General features: G+C 49.0%; 1 protein-coding gene across 2 annotated transcripts in view; it reads left to right on the top strand.

The window, feature by feature from the left end:
- Positions 1 to 19498, top strand: part of LRRC3B (leucine rich repeat containing 3B) — a 95894-nt gene that overhangs the window by 1552 nt on the left and 74844 nt on the right. The gene's annotated exons all lie outside the window — the stretch shown is intronic.

Raw genomic sequence — 19498 nt, 5'->3', positions numbered from 1 at the left:
GTGGGGGGACGGCGCAGGGGCCGCAGCTGCAGCGCCAGCCCCCTCCCCCGCCTCCCGCACCACCCCCCTGGGCGGAGCGAGCGACCCGGGGAGCCCCGAGCCCCCCGGGCGGCTCCGGAGCGCTGCTCCCGGAGGGGATGCGGGAAAGGCGGGGCGCGGGGCGAGGGGGTGCGGGCCTCAGGGGAGGGGAGGCCTGGCTCCCAGACCCGGGGCCCCGGGCAGAGGGAACTCTGTCCACCTCTCTGCCCCCAGGTAGACCCTCTGGGCTGTTTCAGACGTCTTGGCAGATGCGGGAAGGAGAGCCCCTCTCCTCCTTGGCACCCCAGCAATCTGGTGGGGAAGGCCATTGGGAGGGGGGTCCCTAGAGTGCTGTGAAGAAGAAAGGGGAGCCCCCCTCACCCCGCGGCCCCGCGGAGGCCGGCGGGGAACTCGCTAGGCTGTCAAAGGCCTGGCAGCTCCTGGTTTAACCCTTCCTCTCTGAGGAGTGCACGCCCCTCTCAAAGTGGCGCCTTTGGCTGAGACTCCGGTCCGGGTCGCTTCCTCCCGGCTGCAGAGAAGAGGGGTTTGAACGTTGCCTGGATCTAGAGCGCCTGAAACCCTCGGGTCGTCCCTGCGCAGCTCTCCACGTGCAGGCTCGGAGGGGGACCCCTGTCTCGTCCCTGCGGTTCCCCTGCAGACATCTCTGGATCCGAGCTGGGAGAAAGCAGAGCTCCGCGCAGACCCCTCTTTTGGGCCCCAGGCTTTGCAGACCCTTCTGGAAGAGACATCGACTGGCCCGGACTCAGGGAGGAGTCCTGAGTTGGGTCATTCCCCTCCATCCAGATTCCCCTGCGGCCGCGCACTCCCTGCCTCCCGAAGGCAAGCTCCAGAGCCCCAGGCAGCTGTCGTGGGGCGGCGAGGGGGTGCCCTGGGACGAGGCTGGGGTGCAGCTTTTGAGCGCCAAGGCCACACCCCACAGTCCCGCTTTGGTCTCTTCAGAATTCCCCGGCTCTCCAGGTAGGATCCTAGAATTAAGTCCCTCGCTCAAGCTCACCATTGAGCTTTTGACTCCCAGGGCCTGCTTCTCTCTGGATGCTTATGGCCTGGTTTGGGTTCTGCTCACTTGCTTTGCTTGTAGAAAGAGACTGAACGTGTCCTTGGGCAACTCTTTTGAAATTGTTCCTTTGGTTGCTGTGGGTCTTGTGGCGGGCAGGCTTTTTCTAGGTGCAGGAGAGTGGGGCTACCCTCCCTAGGTGCCGGGTCGGTGGAGCCCTCAGACTTCAGTAGTTGCGGCGCCGGGCGCAGTTGTTCCCTGGCCTGTGGAGTCCTCCCGGACCAGGGAGAGGACCTGTGTCCCCCATGTTGGCAGCCAGATTCTCAACCCCTGGACCGCCAGGAAAGTCCCCTTGGCAACTGCTGACGGAGGACTTAAAATTCGCACCAAGGTGCTTGTGCAGGTTGCTGGGGAGTTCTTCTGAGGGGCCAGGTAGCAGGGACGGTGGTTCACACTGGCCTTTACCCTGTGCCAGGCTCTGATGGTTTCCTGGGCACAACCCTGCTCACAACCCTGCAGGAGAGTTATTTTGAAAACTAAGTGGTGGAGAAAGTAATCGGTTTGCTCTTTGTCACCCAGCCAGTAAGTGGCGGGCGGGTTAGTCTTGGGTGGAGGACAGTTGGTGTGTCCCTGCTTTGAACCCCACTTGCCCCCAAAGACCCTTTGGCCACAGGACGTGGGTGAGGCCCTAGTTTTCTACTGCAACCCAGGGCTGTGTTGGCAGCTCCATGCTGGCCTGTGAGGCTCCTGGGGCTGTGACACTGATTGGTCCCTTGGGGCTCACCTCCGCAGGGTGGGATCCTGGCACTGGAAGCAGATTTAGGGAAGTGGCCACCAGCACTGGACTTCTTTTCTGATTCTTTTGGAGAGTGCGCGTGGTAAGTCGCTCAGTCATGTCTGCCTCTTCGCGACCCCATGGACTGTAGCCCGCCCGGCTCCTCTGCCCATGGCATTCTCCAGGCAAGAATACTGGAGTGGGTGGCCATGCCCTCCTCCATGGATCTTCCAGACCCAGGGATCGAACCCATGTCTCTTATGTCTCCTGCATGGACAGGCAGGTTCTTTACCACTAGCGCCACCTGGGAAGCCCCTTTGTAAAAGTGAGGAGATATGGGAGGGGGGATATGAGTGTGAGCAGGGTCTGCTCTAGAGACAGAAATTGTAGGCACTGGATTCTGCAAGAGTCTATTTCTCATGACTGAATCAGAATATCAGAGCGAGGGCCTTCTCAGATCTGTCCCTCCCAGCCCAGAGGTGGAAGGATATTCCCTGATGAAGGTCATTTTTGTGTGTTTCTAGCACTGCTAGTACTAGAACCACTGTCTTCTGACCCTTGGTTGAAATAGCCCATGTTGATGCACGCATGCATTGGGTTCACTGCGGTTGTTTCTCAGCATCTTAAAATTAATCTGTGAAAAATTGATTAGGGAAAAACTTTATTAAAAAAGTAGAGCTCTTTGCTAATTTGGCATAAATGCCTCCATCTGCACAACCAGAAAAAAGCTGCTATTGTAGAGTGGTTAAACCACCACAAACGTATGTCTTTTGCCAAAAATTGCAGTAGACCGTTTATAAGTCTTCTGGTAAAAGACTAACTATGCAGCCTTTTCAATAATTCTAAAGAAAATTAAAGGCATTCTCAGCCATTTTAGCCAGGTCCTTCTGTCCAATGGAGTGGATCTGTCTTCCCCCACCCACAGATATTCGTGAAAATAAGAGAAAATGTCGGACTTCAGAGGGAAAGATCCTTTTGCATTCTATGATGCGATTTGGTATTATTTCTCCTGGATTTCTGATCATTGGTTTCTGATTTCTGATCCTAAACTTTAGGCTGCTGTCAACTTGAGGCAAAAACCACATCTTTCTGGCGGACATACGTGGGGCTCAGAAATAGATATACTTGGGGCTCAGAAAAGGGAAATTATTCTTTGCCACGTCTCACTCACTGAGCCCCTTTAACAAAGGGGACTTTCTCTAGCAGTTTGGGCATTCCTTATGCCCCTCAGTGTTCTTGTAGGACAGAATTCTGATTCCTAAGAACATCCCCTATCTTCTCCCCTGCAGCTACAGTATCAAGATGCTCTTCCCCTGGAGCTGAATCAACAAAAAGTAAACAGAGAGGAAATTGGGAAAGCCTGTTTCTCAGACTCACACTGAGGCGGGGGAGGTAAGAGTTGCAGGCAGATGGTGGAGACTGGTGCCTTTTATGTCCCCTGGAACAAGCTTTTCACCCCTGTTGCTGTGACAAGCCACGATGGAGGCCCTTAGGCAGCAAGGACACCCACGTGGGGGTGAGGCAGGGGTGGGGGAGGTGGAAAGAGGCTTGGGTGACAGAGGGCTTTGGTGGGCCCTGCCCGATGCTGTCCTTCCTGCCTCCCCTTCTGCCCACCTCCTCAGTCTGCCCTTCCGGCAGGGCTGACTGATCTGAATCCCAGAGTCCGCGGTTATCTCAAGGGAAGCATTCACTTTCTAGAAAGTTCATTAGAAACGCATATTGTTTTTACTATAAGGAGGGAAAAGTGTGTCCCGATGCCCCAGTCCGCAGGGAGTGCCCTGAACCTCAAATCATCCCAGAAGGGTGATCTTCTGAAGGAGGGGCCGCTGCTTTAGCTGGATTCCCGCAGCGTTGGAGCAGTGGCATTGAAATCAGGCGCGACAGCCTCCCAGAGAAGGGGTCTCTCTCAGGAACCACAGAAGGAAGACACTGCTTGCCCCTGGGCGGACATCCTGGTTTCCAGTTCCTAGCTTTTCGGCGTGCCAGGGGAGTTCCTTGTCTCCTTGTCCCTCGTATGTGGTCCGTATCCCCTCTGCTGACTCACACACTCACTGCCCGAGGCCCACACAGCGCTTCTACGGGGACAATTCATTGGGGGTATATTTATCTTAAACCATATAAACACAAGTTTGTTGACAGAATAACTATTATTATTGAGCAACATGCTCTGGGAAGAGGTTATGAAACACATGAAACCTTTTTATTTGGAACGCAATGAATAATATTGTTATACAATACATAGTAAGAATTAAAATTCTCAGTTTTGGTGAGATAGTTAAAAATAAGAGAATCAAGAACCACAGCATCTGAATTTGACCTGTTTTTATTAACAAGAGAATCCAAATAATAAGGATCTGTGGAATTTGAAGGTGATGACAGGGGGAAAATAAGGAAAAGAAAATATAGCCAAGTAGAACCTGAGAAGCTATTTCTTCATTGGCTTTATTTTAAATAAAAATATAATATCTTAATCTAGATTTAAATAATCCACAGGATTTATCTTCAGATTGTAGCTATGATGAGCTTTATTCTACAAGTGGTTGGGAACTATAATGACAGCTTTTAGATCTGACATACTGGTATATACCCATCTGTGCTTTGTAAAAACTTGGTGAATTAATGCATCACAACATGACATATGAAATGGCCATTTGAGGTAAGAATGAAGTCTGCAACCTTCTCCAGACCCGAAAAGTTTGGACTATATTTTCCCAAAGTGAGTAAGTTAAGGGTAAGGACTGTATAATATTAAAAAAAATTTTTTTAAATATGAATTAAGTATTGAAAAGGGCTTTCCAGGTGTTGCCAGTGGTAAAGAACCTACCTGCCAATGCAGGAGACTTAAGAGATGCAGGTTCGATCCCTGGGTTGGGAAGATCCCCTGGAGGAGGGCATGGCAACCCACTCAGTATTCTTGCTTGGAGACTCCCATGGACAGAAGAGCCTGGTGGGCTACAGTCCATAGGGTTGCACAGAGTTGGACATGACTGAAGTGACTTAGCATGCATGCATGCATGTACAGAAAAAGAACCACTCTGATAAAGACTTTTTTCTTTTGGAGGATAAATTAACAGCTGTTATAAAATTTATGGTTTCAATTTCTCCTAAACTCTCTGAGCTGCTTTTTATGTTAATACTTGTCCAGGGACAGGTTTTGAAAAAAGGATTTGAGACAGTGTTTGAAAAAGGATTTGTGCCTTTTAGTAGAAGTAAAATGGAGACAAATATAAAAAATAAAAATATATAATATTGTGAGTCACTCTTAAGCATGGAGTGACAAAATTTAGATTGATTCCTTCTTTCTTTCTTTTTTCCTGCCTTCTTTCCCTCTTCTTCTTTTCTTTAGATCATTGATAGACTTTTCAGTCTGCATATAAGTCAGTCCCTTGCTGGGGGAGATGGCTGTTTCAGGACACAAATTTCCCCTAGTGGGAGGAGGGAGAAGGCACAGGGCCCTTGTATATTTGTCCAGAGCTAAAGCACAAAGATCTTAAGTCACACTGACTTCTCGAGTCTGCCCTCCGTCCTGATCGAGAAAAGCAGTGCTTGTATAGGCCTGCATACAGAGGGCTCACCCGGGTAGCAGTGACTAAGCAGGATCCTTTCTGTGGCTACACTGGGAATTTATGCTCTGAGAGGAATCCCGGTCCCAGCTTGCTGACCTTCCCTAGACATCTGGTCATGAGGGATTATCAAGCAGGAATGTTTGTCATCCTTTCTACAGAGTACATTTAAGCTTGGGTTGTCAGAGTAATAGCATCTCCTGCCGTGGACTGTTTTGGAGTCATTTATTTGGGTGGGCAGTCTGTTTTTTAGTTGCTTCTCAAAAGCACTTCCTATCAACAGAATGAATACCCTGCCCCAGTGAAAGATAGTATGAGACCCTTGGTGCACAAAGCACCTGCTACAAAACCTGTGGAAAAGGGAAGGCTAGAGAGCCCGCCGGGTCAGGAGGCCCAGGAGACAGGTCCGGGAGGGGGTAGGGGAAAACGGGGGTGGGGGGGGCAAGAGTCAGCGGAAATGGGCCACCCAAAGGAAGAGGGCCCAGCGATCAGCAGCGGAAGATGAACAGATACTTGGTTTAAGCCAAACCCAACAGATAAAGAAAGGCATAAAAATAAGAGAAGATGAACAAAGCTAATGGGAATGCTCAAGGCCTGCAGAAGAGGTGTGCAAGCTGTCGGGGTGCACCTGTGTAATTCCTCAAGGTCTGGATCAACTCAGTGGCAGGCTGAGACCTCACCTAAAGGGCAGGATTTCTTTCCCACGTCCTCTGTCCTTGGCGAAGGTGGCTTCTGCAACACCAGGCCAAAGCCTCTTAATCTTATCTATGCCATGGTGCCCTTTGGCGGTCTGACAAGTTTAGGGACCCTGGAACGATGCTTTTCAATGTACACATTGCAATGCGTAAGATTATAACACAAATCTTATTGAGACCATTTTACATTCTACATAAACCACTGTGACCTACGAGTGTCAGTGTAACAAGATCGGACATAGACCAATAATTGGGTGAGCGTGATGCAGCCTTGGGTAACTGCAGGCCTGAACCACGATAGGAAAACATCCCATTTGTATGTTTGGGTGACAGCGTCGCTGGTACCCGTACTTCATCTAAAGTTTGTGGCCTGCATTTATAATAGAATGAAATGCTACATTATAGCTTGTTGTTGGGAAGCACATTCATGACTGTTGTCATATTCAAGTTCATGGATTCTTGGAATTCTGTTGATAGACGCCTTGGAGAGGTCTGTGGCTAGAGTGACCACAGACGATCAGGTACTTTCAAGAATGAAAGGGAGCCTAGTTGTTGCTGTACAAAGTGGGTGTGAATTGGGATGGGCCTGGGCAAATGGTAACGGAAGGTCCCTCCTCTGCTATCCACCACTTCCCTGGTGGCTCAGATGGTAAAGCGTCTACCTGCAATGTGGGGAACCCAGGTTTGATCCCTGGGTCAGGAAGATCCCCTGGAGAAGGAAATGGCAACCTACTCCAGTATTCTTGCCTGGAAAATCACATGGACAGAGGAGCCTGGTGGGCTACAGTCCGTGGGGTCACGAAGAGTTGGACACGACTGAGCGGCTTCACTTTCTTTTCTTTCTTTCAGCTGCCATCACCTCCCCGAGGTCTCTCTCCCCAGATCAGTTTTCCCTTCTCTGGCCCAAGGGATTGTCATTATCTGCCCTATTCCCAGGGGTCATGGTGGTGGCTACTGATGGGCTTTGGGAAGTGGAGAACAACTCTAGCTGAAAGAAGCCATGAGGCAGGCCGCAGCCAGGCTGGAGGAAGCCTTTGTAAGGACTGGACAATGGGCTTCCTTGGAATAGCTGCAGCCTCTGGGTCCTGGCTGGGTGAACGCTGGCCTGCATTTCAGTTCCCGATTGCTGCCTTGGCCAGATGTCCTGAAGCCTTGGCCAATTTCACCTGAAGCGAGGCTGAATTATTAGACTACGGTGCAATTCAGCAGAAGGTTTCACCTTCTCCAACAATCTTTTTTTTTTTTTTCCCAAAGCAGAGCTGGCACAATGGCTTTGCAAGGTTCACTTCCTGTCCCTGCCCATCCTACTTACCAGGAAATGGCCTCAGTGCAGGCAGGTGGAGGGAGGCCCCGTGGGAAGAGCCCAGGACCTGGAGAGTCCTTAGACTGGATCATAAGACCTCGAGTGAGGGAGGTGGACCGAGGTCACAGCGTGTTCCCTGAGCAGATGGCTCGGGTTGTCCTGTGCTGGGGGAAGTGGCAGCAGGTCCCTGCTTCTGGAGATTGCCTTGTGTCTGTCTGTTCCAGCTGGTGAAGTGGAACCAGCTAGGTAGAAAAAAAAAGACTCTTCTAAGAAAGCCTTTGACTCTGTAGGGGGTACGCAGCATCTCAGAAACATCGTCTTTATGTGCACGTAGAGTATTCGACCGGGAGCCAGGCAGCTTGGTTCTAGGTCCAGCTCTGGACCTTACCAGCTCGGGGTCTTTGGGCTGGCTAAGACAATTGCCTTCTGCTCTCCTTCCTTGGTGAGAGGGTGTTTGGAAGCCAGCTGGTTTCTAAAGCCCCTTCCAGCACTGTGGTCTGCAGTGGCATTGTTTCGTTTATACTCTCCAGACCAGGCTCCCTCTGTAAGATGGTTCAGGCTCACTGCTTTGCGCTGCCTTCCTTAGATAGCACAGATCCAGCAGTGACAGCTGGAGACTCCCCACCACCCCGAGGGGCTGCGACTCGAGTGAGGGGATGGAGGAGAGGAAGCCGGCAGGCACAGGGATGGAGTCGGGAAGGAGCGGGATGGTTGATAGCTTTCCTAGCAAGAGTCATCGCTCAGGAGAGACAGAGGAGGAGCTCCTGAAGTGTAGACGGTGTGCTCATCTGCGTCTGACCCTTCATAACGGTGGAGTCATGTCCCTCCCCGCTGAAAACGATTCAGGCGCTCCTGGTTGCCTCTAGAAGAAGTGGGTCCTTATGATGCTTTAGTGGGTCCTTCCTCACCTGCCTGTGTCTTCAGCGGGCATTTTCCACTTCTGCACCCTGAGGCATTCAAGCTGGTGTGCTCGTACTATTTAGTACTAGCTAGTAAGTGTGTTAGGCTTCACACCTCTTCTCTCAAGCTCTGCACTGGGTGGGCTCATACGGCAGCTTGCCGTCAGCTGTGGTCAGCCGTCTACACCCCAGAAATTGACTGACGTTCTGAAGCAGGGCAGTCTGCCCAGAGAGTCTACTGTTAAAAATGACGCTCACACCACAGCCCCTGCCCCCACCCAAAGACTGCAGTTCCTGCCACGAAAACGCCTCCATCTGCTCTTACCAACTCCTGACAGCTCATCTGTCTTTCCTTCTCTCTTGCTTTCCCTTCTTCTTTCCCTCCCTTCCTCCTGCCTAAGGGTCCATTCAATCCACCTTCTCATCCAGACGTCGCCAGACTCCATTCTCTTGCCTCTTCTGCCACTTAACAGTTGGGTCAGAGAATCTGGGAGGCTGTCCTAACTTTTAACACACCTCAGTTTTCTCTACATCAAATGGGTATAACTGGTTGTCGTGGGGCTAAAGTGAGTTAGTGTGTATAAGGCACTTTGAATAGTCTCTGATGCATGGTAAGTCTTCCATTTTAGTATTGATCACCACATTGGGGATTGCTTACTCTGTACCCAGAACTGAACAGTGCATGTATGGTCCAGTAAAACAAGCGCAAGAAAATGTCGAAGAGACTTAAACAAAGCCTGATTCGCTCTTCCAGGCATATCAGAATGGACTTTACGGAGCCAGGGGCATTTGCAGCGAATCCAAAAAAGACATGATAAAAGCCCGTGTAACTGGCAAGACAGCTGGTGGCCTCTCAGGAGAAGGAGGGTCCCGTGACCAGAGGCGCAGAAGAGAAGAGCAGCACAGTGTGTGAGGCTTTGTGCGGCTGAGCGTGAGCCAGTGGGAGGAGTGGGGCTTTGGTCACACCTGGCTTATGGGCGGAGTGCCCCGCGGCCTCCTCTTAGCCCTGCCGTCCTCCTGCCCGCAGCAGCACAGGTCTAAGCTTTGGATTTCCCCCCAAAAGTCAGACATCTGGATTCACATGCAAAAGCTCCTGATGTTTAATGGTAGAACTAATTCAATTAAAAAAAATAAGCAAAATAAACAAAGCAAAGCATATCCAGAGGCTGTATCCAATCTCCTGTAAGAGACGGGGACTCCAGATCCTCAAACTGTGTCCCCATAAGGTTGCAGTCGAACACGGGACCCCATTTTGAATGTGGTTCTGACAGTCGCATCCCTGGTGGCTCAGCTGGTAAAGACTCTGCCATCAGTGCAGCTGGTAAAGTCTCTGCCGTCAGTGCAGCTGGTAAAGACTCTGCCGTCAGCGCAGGAGACCTAGGTGCAATTCCTGGGTCAGGAAGATCCCCTGGAAAGGGAATGGCGATTCACTCCAGTATTCATGCCTGGAAAGTTCCACGACAGAGGAGCCTGGGGGGCTCCAGTCCATGGGGTTGCAAGGAGTCTGACACGACTGAGGGGCTAACACCGACAGTCACTATGAGGCCACAGGTGAGAGACCCTCAAGAGCTCTGGTTTTCTGCCACGTGGCTCTGCTGTTTCTTGTCCTACCGGCCTTGGGGTGAGGAACCTTTTGGACTACGGAGATAAAAGCCCTTGCAAAGTGCCAGACATGGGTTAGAATTGGGCCTGGGGCCCTGTGTGCTGTGGGCAGAGCCCCGCCCTCAGTGCCCCCCAAGCCTGATCCCATCTCATTCATCCAGAGCTTCCTGGGTATCCTCACCTGCCTTTTTAATTTTAATGATCGATGGGGGAAGAGAAATGGAGGGGTGTTTTTTCTCCTTCATTCTGTTAAAAACTTCTCAAGGAGCTTGACATGCCATTTGGAAAGGCTGGATGTCACAGATCCAGCTGAGAGCTATTCATTGCTTCTGCTTGGATTCAGGATTGTGGGGAAGAGGGGGCATGCAGCCTCCACGCCGTGTGTGGTGCCTGTTCCTTCGAGGTGCAGTCAGCCCTGTGAGGTGTTAGTTGGGGTCATGTCAGGATCTGCACTTCCATTTGTGCAAGTTCCTCTCTTTGGAGTCCTTTCCATTCCAGGTTGGCTTTGACCATGCAGGCTTTTACAGAAATGATCATACCTTAAGAGGAGAGTAGAATTATTTCTAGCTGAGGGAGCTTGGTGGATGCTGGCTTCTGTACAGTAGAGGGGTGGACAGGCCCCCAGCCTACCTCATCAGGCCTGGTGAAAAGCACTCTGTCACTTCAGCTTTGTGAAAACTGGCTTTCCTGGTGGTCCCAGATGGTAAAGGGTCTGCCTGCAATGCAGAAGCCCCAGGTTCTATCCCTGGGTCAGGAAGATCGCCTGGAGGAGGGCACAGCAGCCCACTCCAGTATTCTTGCCTGGAGAATTCCATGGACAGAGGAACCTGGTGGGCTACACTCCATGGAGTCACAAAGAGTCAGACATGACTGAGCAACTAACACTTTCTTTTCAGGCTGATTACAATGCCTTGAATCCTGTTGTTACTCTGATTTTGTGTTATCTATATTCATTTCGTGGCATTTCCTAATTGAACTTGATCAGGAGACACTTCAGAGTTACAGGCGGGCCTTGAAGTCAGGACAGCTGTCTCTGAAAATTGCATCAGAGCTAGATTCTGGCCCCACTGCAGAACACTGCCACCTCCGCTCCAGGATCTGACCTGAGCCTTGGTTTGCCTCAGTCTCCTCCAAGCGCTGAGCCACCTGGGCCCTCAGGACTGAGGTGTCTGATGTTACTGTGGCCCCCGCCCCCTATCGGTGCCTCTTCCTCACCAACCTCTGCAGGAGCCAAACTGCAGAGAAGCCAAGGGCTTACTCTTCTGAGGTGGATACGAAACACTTGCATGTGTGCGTGCATGCTAAGTTGCTTCAGTGTGTCTGACTCTTTGCGACCCCATGGACTGTAACCTGCCAGGCTCCTCTGTCCATGGGATTTTCCAGGTAGGAATATTGGAGTGGGTTGCCATTTCTTCCTCCAGGGGATCTTCCCCACCCAGGGGTCGAACCCGCATCCCTTACATCTCTTGCGTTGGCAAGCAGGTTCTTTACCACTAGCGCCACCTGGGAAGCCCTATGAAACACTTCAGTTCAGTTCAGTCGCTCAGTCGTGTCCGACCCCATGAATCGCAGCACGCCAGGCCTCCCTGTCCATCACCAACTGCCGGAGTTCACTCAGACTCACGTCCATCGAGTCGGTGATGCCATCCAGCCATCTCATCCTCTGTTGTCCCCTTCTCCACCCGCCCCCAATCCCTCCCAGCATCAGAGTCTTTTCCAACGAGTCAACTCTTCAAGTGAGGTGGCCAAAGTACTGGAGTTTCAGCTTTAGCATCATTCCTTCCAAAGAACACCCAGGGCTGATCTCCTTCAGAATGGACTGGTTGGATCTCCTTGCAGTCCAAGGGACTCTCAAGAGTCTTCTCCAACACCACAGTTCAAAAGCATCAATTCTTCGGCGCTCAGCCTTCTTCACAGTCCAACTCCCACATCCATACATGACCACAGGAAAAACCATAGCCTTGACTAGACAGACCTGTGTTGGCAATGAAACACTTAGGTCTATAGAAATTAACATTATGGGTCAAATAGCATATTTACTGTGAAGGAGGTGTTGGAGCCGCAACCCCTAATGTGATGTTGTTTGGAGATGGGACCTCTGGGCAGTGATTAGGGTTGCAAGAGGTCAGGATGATGGGGCCAGACAGTGAGAGTTCCCTTCCTCTCTTTCCACGGACATACACCCAGGAAGGGCCACGCGAGCATACAGGAAGAACAGGGTCTTCTGTGACCCAAGGAGAGGGCCCTCACCAGACACTGCCCATGCTGGCACCTGATCTTGGACTTCCAGTCGCTAAAACTGAGAGAAACAAAATTCCCGTTGCACCTAGTCTATGGTATTCTGTTATGGCAGCCTGAGATGACTAATACAGGAGGTTGCTATAGATTAGCCTGGTACCTAGCCACCTTGTGAAACATCTCTGGGAAAAGATGTGCCTTTTTCATGGCATGATATCTCATGCTCACTGCCAGCTTGGCACTTAGTAGGCACTCAGTAATTTCTTGTCAAATGAAAGAATGAATGAACACTAATGAACGGAGTGGGAAACGTTCAGTTGATAAACGAACATTTGGAAAACAGTTCATTTGAGTGTTGGAAATTTCCTGCAATCGTGGTTTTGGAGATGAAGGAAAAATAATTCTTGTAGAGAAGAAGCTGTGAGTAGTCTGAGTTTTTTCCTCGTTCACCCCACATAAGGTCTCCTGGACCGATTCTCCATAAGAAAATGCTGAGTTAAGCTGCTGACCTAGAGTACATCATGAGAAACGCTGGACTGGAAGAAACACAAGCTGGAATCAAGATTGCTGGGAGAAATATCACTAACCTCAGATATGCAGATGACACCACCCTTATGGCAGAAAGTGAAGAGGAACTCAAAAGCCTCTTGATGAAAGTGAAAGTAGAGAGTGAAAAAGTTGGCTCAACATTCAGAAAATGAAGATCATGGCATCTGGTCCCACTACTTCATGGGAAATAGATGGGGAAACAGTGTCAGACTTTATTTTTCTGGGCTCCAAAATCACTACAGATGGTGACTGCAGCCATGAAATTAAAAGATGCTTACTCCTTGGAAGGAAAGTTATAACCAACCTAGATAGCATATTCAAAAGCTGAGACATTACTTTGCCAACAGAGGTTCGTCTAGTCAAGGCTATGGTTTTTCCTGTGGTCATGTATGGATGTGAGAGTTGGACTGTGAAGAAGGCTGAGCGCTGAAGAATTGATGCTTTTGAACTGTGGTGTTGGAGAAGACTCTTGAGAGTCCCTTGGACTGCAAGGAGATCCAACCAGTCCATTTTGAAGGAGATCAGCCCTGGGATTTCTTTGGAAGGAATGATGCTGAAGCTGAAACTCCAGCTGAAGCTGAAACTCCAGTACTTTGGCCACCTCACTTGAAGAGTTGACTCGTTGGAAAAGACTCTGATGCTGGGAGGGACTGGGGGCAGGAGGAGAAGGGGACGACAGAGGATGAGATGGCTGGATGGCATCACTGACTCGATGGACGTGAGTCTGAGTGAACTCTGGGAGTTGGTGATGGACAGGGAGGCCTGGCGTGCTGCAATTCATGGGGTCGCGAAGAGTCGGACACGACTGAGCGCCTGATCTGATCTGATCTGATCTGAAGCTGCTGACCTACCAACACATTATTACCTTTAGTTTAGTCAAGTAACAAAGAAAAATCATTTCTTTATAAGAGAATCTTAGGATCTCAAAATTGGAAAGGACTTCCAAGGTCCTTTTTCACTTTAAATACCCAGTGGGCAGGTTGTCATGGAAGGATGTGATTTTTTTCTGAGAACACGGTGGCTCTTGGGGTCTTTCTTGTTCCTCCAAGAGATTCCCTCAGACGCTAGGAGGACTTTACTCCACGGCTTTTGCCATTTGAGCATGGAGATGCTATTTCCTCAAGATGCTCTTCCTCTTTATTCATATCTGGGTGCAGATGAGTTCACGACGTGTGGGTGTGGGGTTTGAAGAGTCTGACGTCTTAGGTAGCAGTTGGCGTGTCATTGTGTAATGAAGAGGATGTATTGACAATGTTAAATTGTGGGCTGAATCTTGGTTTTGGTGCTTAAAAAAAAAAGAAGAATAAAATTTCTAAAAGCAACAATGTTGTTTTTAAGCCAGGGGTGTTTCTGAATGTTGGGACAACAGCGCTGAGAAATGTGGGCTTCCATCAGGCATCACTTTCTTCTGCCCAGCCTGGTTTTACTGTGGAAGCCTCACTCCACTTTCTTTTTAATTGGAAGGTGCTGTACTGCTTCTAAATATACATTCGTGTTGTACTCAACCCATGAAGGGAAGTAGCTTCAGAAATAACAGGTAAAATTTTAATGCGCTTTTCATATTGAGGGTGGAAGAGCCAGCTGGTTTCTAAGAACAGTTAATGGTGTTTTACTGAATTACTAGGAGGTTACTGTTTGCTCCACAGGCTCCAAAATCTCTCAGTCATCGTCAGCTTCCAGGGCTTTCTCAGGTGAAGCTGTGCACCATGGCTTCTGTAAACAGCCAGGTGCCTTTCTCTACCTTTGCTGTGTGCTGGCAAGAATAGAGACTGAAACACAGAGAGACTTTCTGCTACTCAATTGTGGGCCGAGAAGGCAGTGTGAGGGTGATCCTGATGGGCGCTGGGTAACCCTGTGGATTCTACCAGAAGCAGGTGCCCTGAGTTAAAAACACATGGGTATTTGGAGTCCTGTAAGGCTTGGGTGAATTCTGGGAGATGGTGATGGACAGGGAGGCCTGGCGTGCTGCGATTCATGGGGTCGCAAAGAATTGGACACGGCTGAGAGACTGAACTGAACTGAAGGCTTGGGTAAGGGGGTTTTAACTTTTTTCCTGCTATGTATTCTTTTGGCAGTCTATGAAATCTATGTACACTTACTATTTTTTTTTTACATTTTATTTTGTTTAAATAAAATTTAAAATATTAATGTTAAAATTAATACTTTTATTTGTTTAAATAAAATACAAAAAAAGTCAAAACATAAAAGGTATGTAGAATTACTAAGAACAAAAAAAATGCAGAAACACACTGATTTTCACAGAACTTACAACCTTATGCATGGTGCCCAATCTGTCACCGTATTTTAAAAATGACTTTAAATAACACACTTTAGTTAGCTTAACCATCAGATGTGTTTGAATATGCCTGGTAAAGACTTGTAGCTGACTCACCCATCATATTTCAAAAAACAATGCTAACTTACAAAGAGTTACAAATTCTCATTTTTGCAAAACTCTGACAAATAATTTAAATAGCTGATTTCTTCCCATGTGTCCATGAAGGACAAGCAAGTGTAGACAGGTAAGACCATAAAGCATGTTCTGTGTCTGGATCGCCAGGTGGAGAAAGCACCTCATCCACAATGACCAGATTAGAGATGGACCAGGAGTTGCCTCTGTGTTATGAGGTGCTGCTGTGCATGTGTGCGTGCTGAGTTGCTTCAGTCGTGTCCGACTCTTTGTAGCCTTGTGGAGTGTTGCCTGCTAGGCTCCTCTGTCCATGGCATTCTCCAGGCGAGAAAACTGGAATGTGTCTGGGGGTTGGGGGCCCGGGGCGGTCCAGGAGGCGGGTGATGCATGGCCTGGCCCAGCAAAAAAAAAAACAAAACTGGAATGTGTCATCATGCTCTTCTCCAGGGGATCTTTCTGACCCAGGGATCTAACCCGCATCTCGTAAGTCTCCTGCACTGGCAGGAGGGTTCTTTACCACTAGCGCCACCCGGGAAGCCCATGAGGTGCTATAGTCAGGAAGAATTAACTACCATAAAGTTATGATGTGCATAAATCATATTTCAGGATTTCTGAAATAATTGTGTTGTTATGAGAAAAAAAAAAGCTGTGATTTTTATTGCTGATATCATAGGTCCTGATAATAGTAATATAGTTTGTTGCTTGCCTTGAAATTTGAAGTGAGGTGAAGTGAAAGTCACTCAGTCGTGTCCGACTTTTTATGACCCATGGACTGTACACTGTATGGAATTCTCCAGGCCAGAATACTGGAGTGGGTAGCTGTTCCCTTCTCCAGGGGATCTTCCCAACCTAGGGATCGAACCCAGGTCTCCCACACTGCAGGCAGATTCTTTACCAGGTGAGCTATTAGGGAAGCCCTGAAATTTGAAGGACATGCTGAATTTCAGCTGCTAATCAGTGGAGGAAAAAAAAAACCAGAAAAGACCTTCCACCATTGTGGATCCCTTTTATTCTAGCCACGGCTGTAATGTTGAGGAGTGGTGGATGGACCCTGAGTGAGAACCCTCTGCTCAAGGTGTGAGTAAGCACCTGGTAACAAACAAAGCAGTTTTCAGGGGGATGAGACCTGTTAGAAGGAATTTTTAAAAGAATGTCGTTTTCTGTTTGGTAGTTTATTTAGCAAACATGCCAGAGTTTAACCTAAGGAGCAGCTGGTTTTGTACCTGGTCCCTTTGGAGAGAGATGCCATTGATTTTATTTAAAATACTGTTGGGTCTTCTTTGACAGCTAGCAGTATAATATTTGGAAAATTCTGATCAATGCTAGTTCTTGAACTATTTGGGCTGGTTTGAAATAAGCCGAAGTCGCTTGAAAGGAATGCTGCTGGAGGTAGAGGGTGCTCACGGTGTGTAGACACCAGACTGGGAGTTGAAAATCCCAAGGCTTCTTTTCAGAAGGGACTTGTCAGCTACCCTGGAGGCTGCTCCATCATGGGTGGAGGTGGGTAGAGGCGAGATCCAGAAAAGACTGAGTTTCCAAAATGTAGCATCTTTGGATTCAGTCTGTGGTCCTCTGGAATGACAACTTTATACACGCATTTCTGTCTATAGAGTAACGTTCCAAGATGGTTTAAAAATATTCAGTGACAACATTCAGGGTCAAGGTTTACATAATCTTGACTGCACTGAACTGTCCAATATGAACATAATGCTAGCTACTTACTTAATTTCAGCTTCCCAGTAGCTACACTCCACATCTAAAAAGAAAACGGTGAAATTAATTTTAATAACTTATTTTACTTAAACCCAATATCTCCAAAATTATCATTTAAACATAAAACCAAATTAAAACGTATTAAATATTTTTCACACCGAGTTTTTGAAATTTCATGTGTATTTTATACCCCGCAGCCCATTGCATTTTGGACACTGAATTTTCATCAGACTTATTTGACCTACATTTACATTTCATAAAATGTACTGTTGAAAATCGGATTTGCGTATCCAAGTTGTTTCAAATATACCTAAACATCTTCCAATAACTGAATGAGTGTTAGTTTTTGCGTTTTGAATAAATCACAATTAAAATTCAGGCTTCGGCTTCTTGGTCTTGCCATTTTGAGCGCTGGAAGCTGGTTACCATATTAAATGGTGCAGGTCCAGATTATACGGAGCGCCGTTGGAGAGGGGTCCCTAGACACAGAGCCCACAGGGAAAACTCGGTGGGAAAATTACAGAGAGAGCTTTGTCCTTCCGATTCTTTGTTCTTTCTGTGAATCCGTTCTATTTGTCTTTTTCTTAATCCAGTATTTTTCCAAAAGCTCCTGATCGTTTTTCTAGGACCTCTATTGTAACCAAAAGAGACTACTGGTCACCTACATCTGGGGACAACCCGCACCTGTACCCTCGGCTTCCTAGGAGGAATGTTCGGGGTGGGGCAGGTGCCAGGAAGCTCACACCTCTGCCTCAGGGTCTCAAGACTGAGAGTCTAGTTCCTGACTCTCCACCCCGATGCCTATGTCTGTCAAGGTACCTCTGATTCTGATTCTGAGAAATTGGGCAGAGCCCAGGAAACTGCATTTTTATCAAGTCTTCCTCGCTCTCCCTACCTTCGCCCACCAAGTGATTCAGAACAGCTTTGTCTGAGAACTGCTGACCTTAGCATCCTTCCCACCACTGTGTTCTTTTTGCTGGTGGTTCGGAGCTGTGCTCTGAGGACCCTCTTCCTCAGGAGCCCTTGTGTCTCCTTAAACTGGAGAGTTGTAGGCCCTGCTCCAAACCAGCTAAATCAGAATATTTGAAAGTGTGGCACTAGGAGTCTGCATTCTGAACAAGCTCCCCAAGTCATCCTTATGCCTACGAAAGCTTGTACAGACCCTCCTGCCTAGAAATATGGAATTCTTCAATTCCAGCTCTTCTCACTCAGCCTTTCCCCTCATGTCCGACCTTTAGAAACACATATCCCATTTTTATTCCACCTCCCCTGTCTTAGGGTTATTTCACAAATATGCGTTTGTTCCAGGCACTGAGGAAAGAAAAATACAAACCATGAGATCCTGTCTTTGACAGTAGAGAGCCTGCAGAACATGGAGGGGAGAGACAGATCTGTGGAAAACTGAGGTCACAGAGGAAGGCAGGTGGAATGCTGTATAAATGTGCTGGACTCCAGGGAGAAGAGTCATGCGTGTGCACCTGGGCTTTGAGTTGATGAGGATGGCTTCAAAAGGGCTTCAGGACCTGTTACCAACCAGGGTTCTTGGCCTCCTCGATCAATAAAAATTGATCAGAAGCCAGACAAGAAAATCAGGCAAGGCTTTATGGGGATCCCCGCTGAATAGAGGGGATGAAAACAAGTAACAGGATTCATTTGCTCACTCCCTGACGAGGATGAGCAGTTCCTTCTACAGGGTGAGAGCAGGGGTGGATCCAAGGATCGGGCTGGAGGGGTGACTTAGGTGGTTTGACCATCCTTGGGTGGTATTGAGTACAGGGGGCAATGCACAGCACCCTGCTTTCGTTCCTGTCCCCAGCTCTTCACAAGTGGCACTTGGGTTCTTGGTCTCTGTGTATCTTGTTGTCCATAATTTGCCCCAACTGCTCATGCAAGCAATTGTTTTTAATCCCTGATGGTTCCTTTGTATTTTGTTGCTGGAGGAGACGTTTGTCCAGGTGCGAGCACTGCAGCAAAGGGTCCCAGGTCCTGGGTCCCAGCCTGGCTCAGACTCAGAGTTAATTGAGGAAAGCTACCATTGGGGGGTTTTCCATCAGATGGAGGAGGGGGGCACCCTGATGACTTAGTATGAATTAGAAAGTGGGAAGGGGAGCTGGGCCATCGCAAATGACACAGCCTAATGCATTCATCTCAGAAATCAGGCCTCATGGAGTCCTGGGAGAAGCTCAGCATGCAGATGTCCACAAGGGCACAGGAGGGAGCAGAGGAAAGCCACTGCACAGGGCCCAGGGAGGGAGCCAGTGAGACCTCCAGAAAGCACAGCGTCTCCTGGTGATGGGCCCGAAGTTGCTCTAGGTCAGCAGGGCTCGGAGGGGGAATTGGGAGGTGAGGGAAGCAAGGGCCATCGGAGCCTGGGAGGATGAACTGGAGCCCCTGCCCATGCGAGAAGCTGGAGGAGCTGAACACGCACACTCAGAACCACGGGCCACCTCCACGCTCAGCACCGGGGGAGCCACTGCCTGGGAGCGGCCATGGGGCCATCCAGTCTGATGCCATGGCTTCACTTCTGCTGCCAGGGTTCACTTCTGCTGCCAGGGTTCACATGGATTTCTGCCGAGGCCAGTCTTCACTTGCACCCCCAGGCTAGGGAACTCCAGAGAACATGGGCAAATGAAGCAAAGTCAACACAACACAAAACCAGTGCAGCTGGCTTAGGACACCTGTGTGGGGCGGCTCCATGGAGGAAGGGGTGGGTGGTGA

This window comes from Bison bison, unplaced genomic scaffold (genome assembly GCF_000754665.1).
Source record: "Bison bison bison isolate TAMUID 2011002044 unplaced genomic scaffold, Bison_UMD1.0 scf7180017864236, whole genome shotgun sequence".
Lineage (NCBI taxonomy): Eukaryota > Metazoa > Chordata > Mammalia > Artiodactyla > Bovidae > Bison > Bison bison.
The sequence above is the reverse complement of the archived record's forward strand: the minus strand, read 5'-3'. Positions and strand labels throughout refer to the sequence as shown.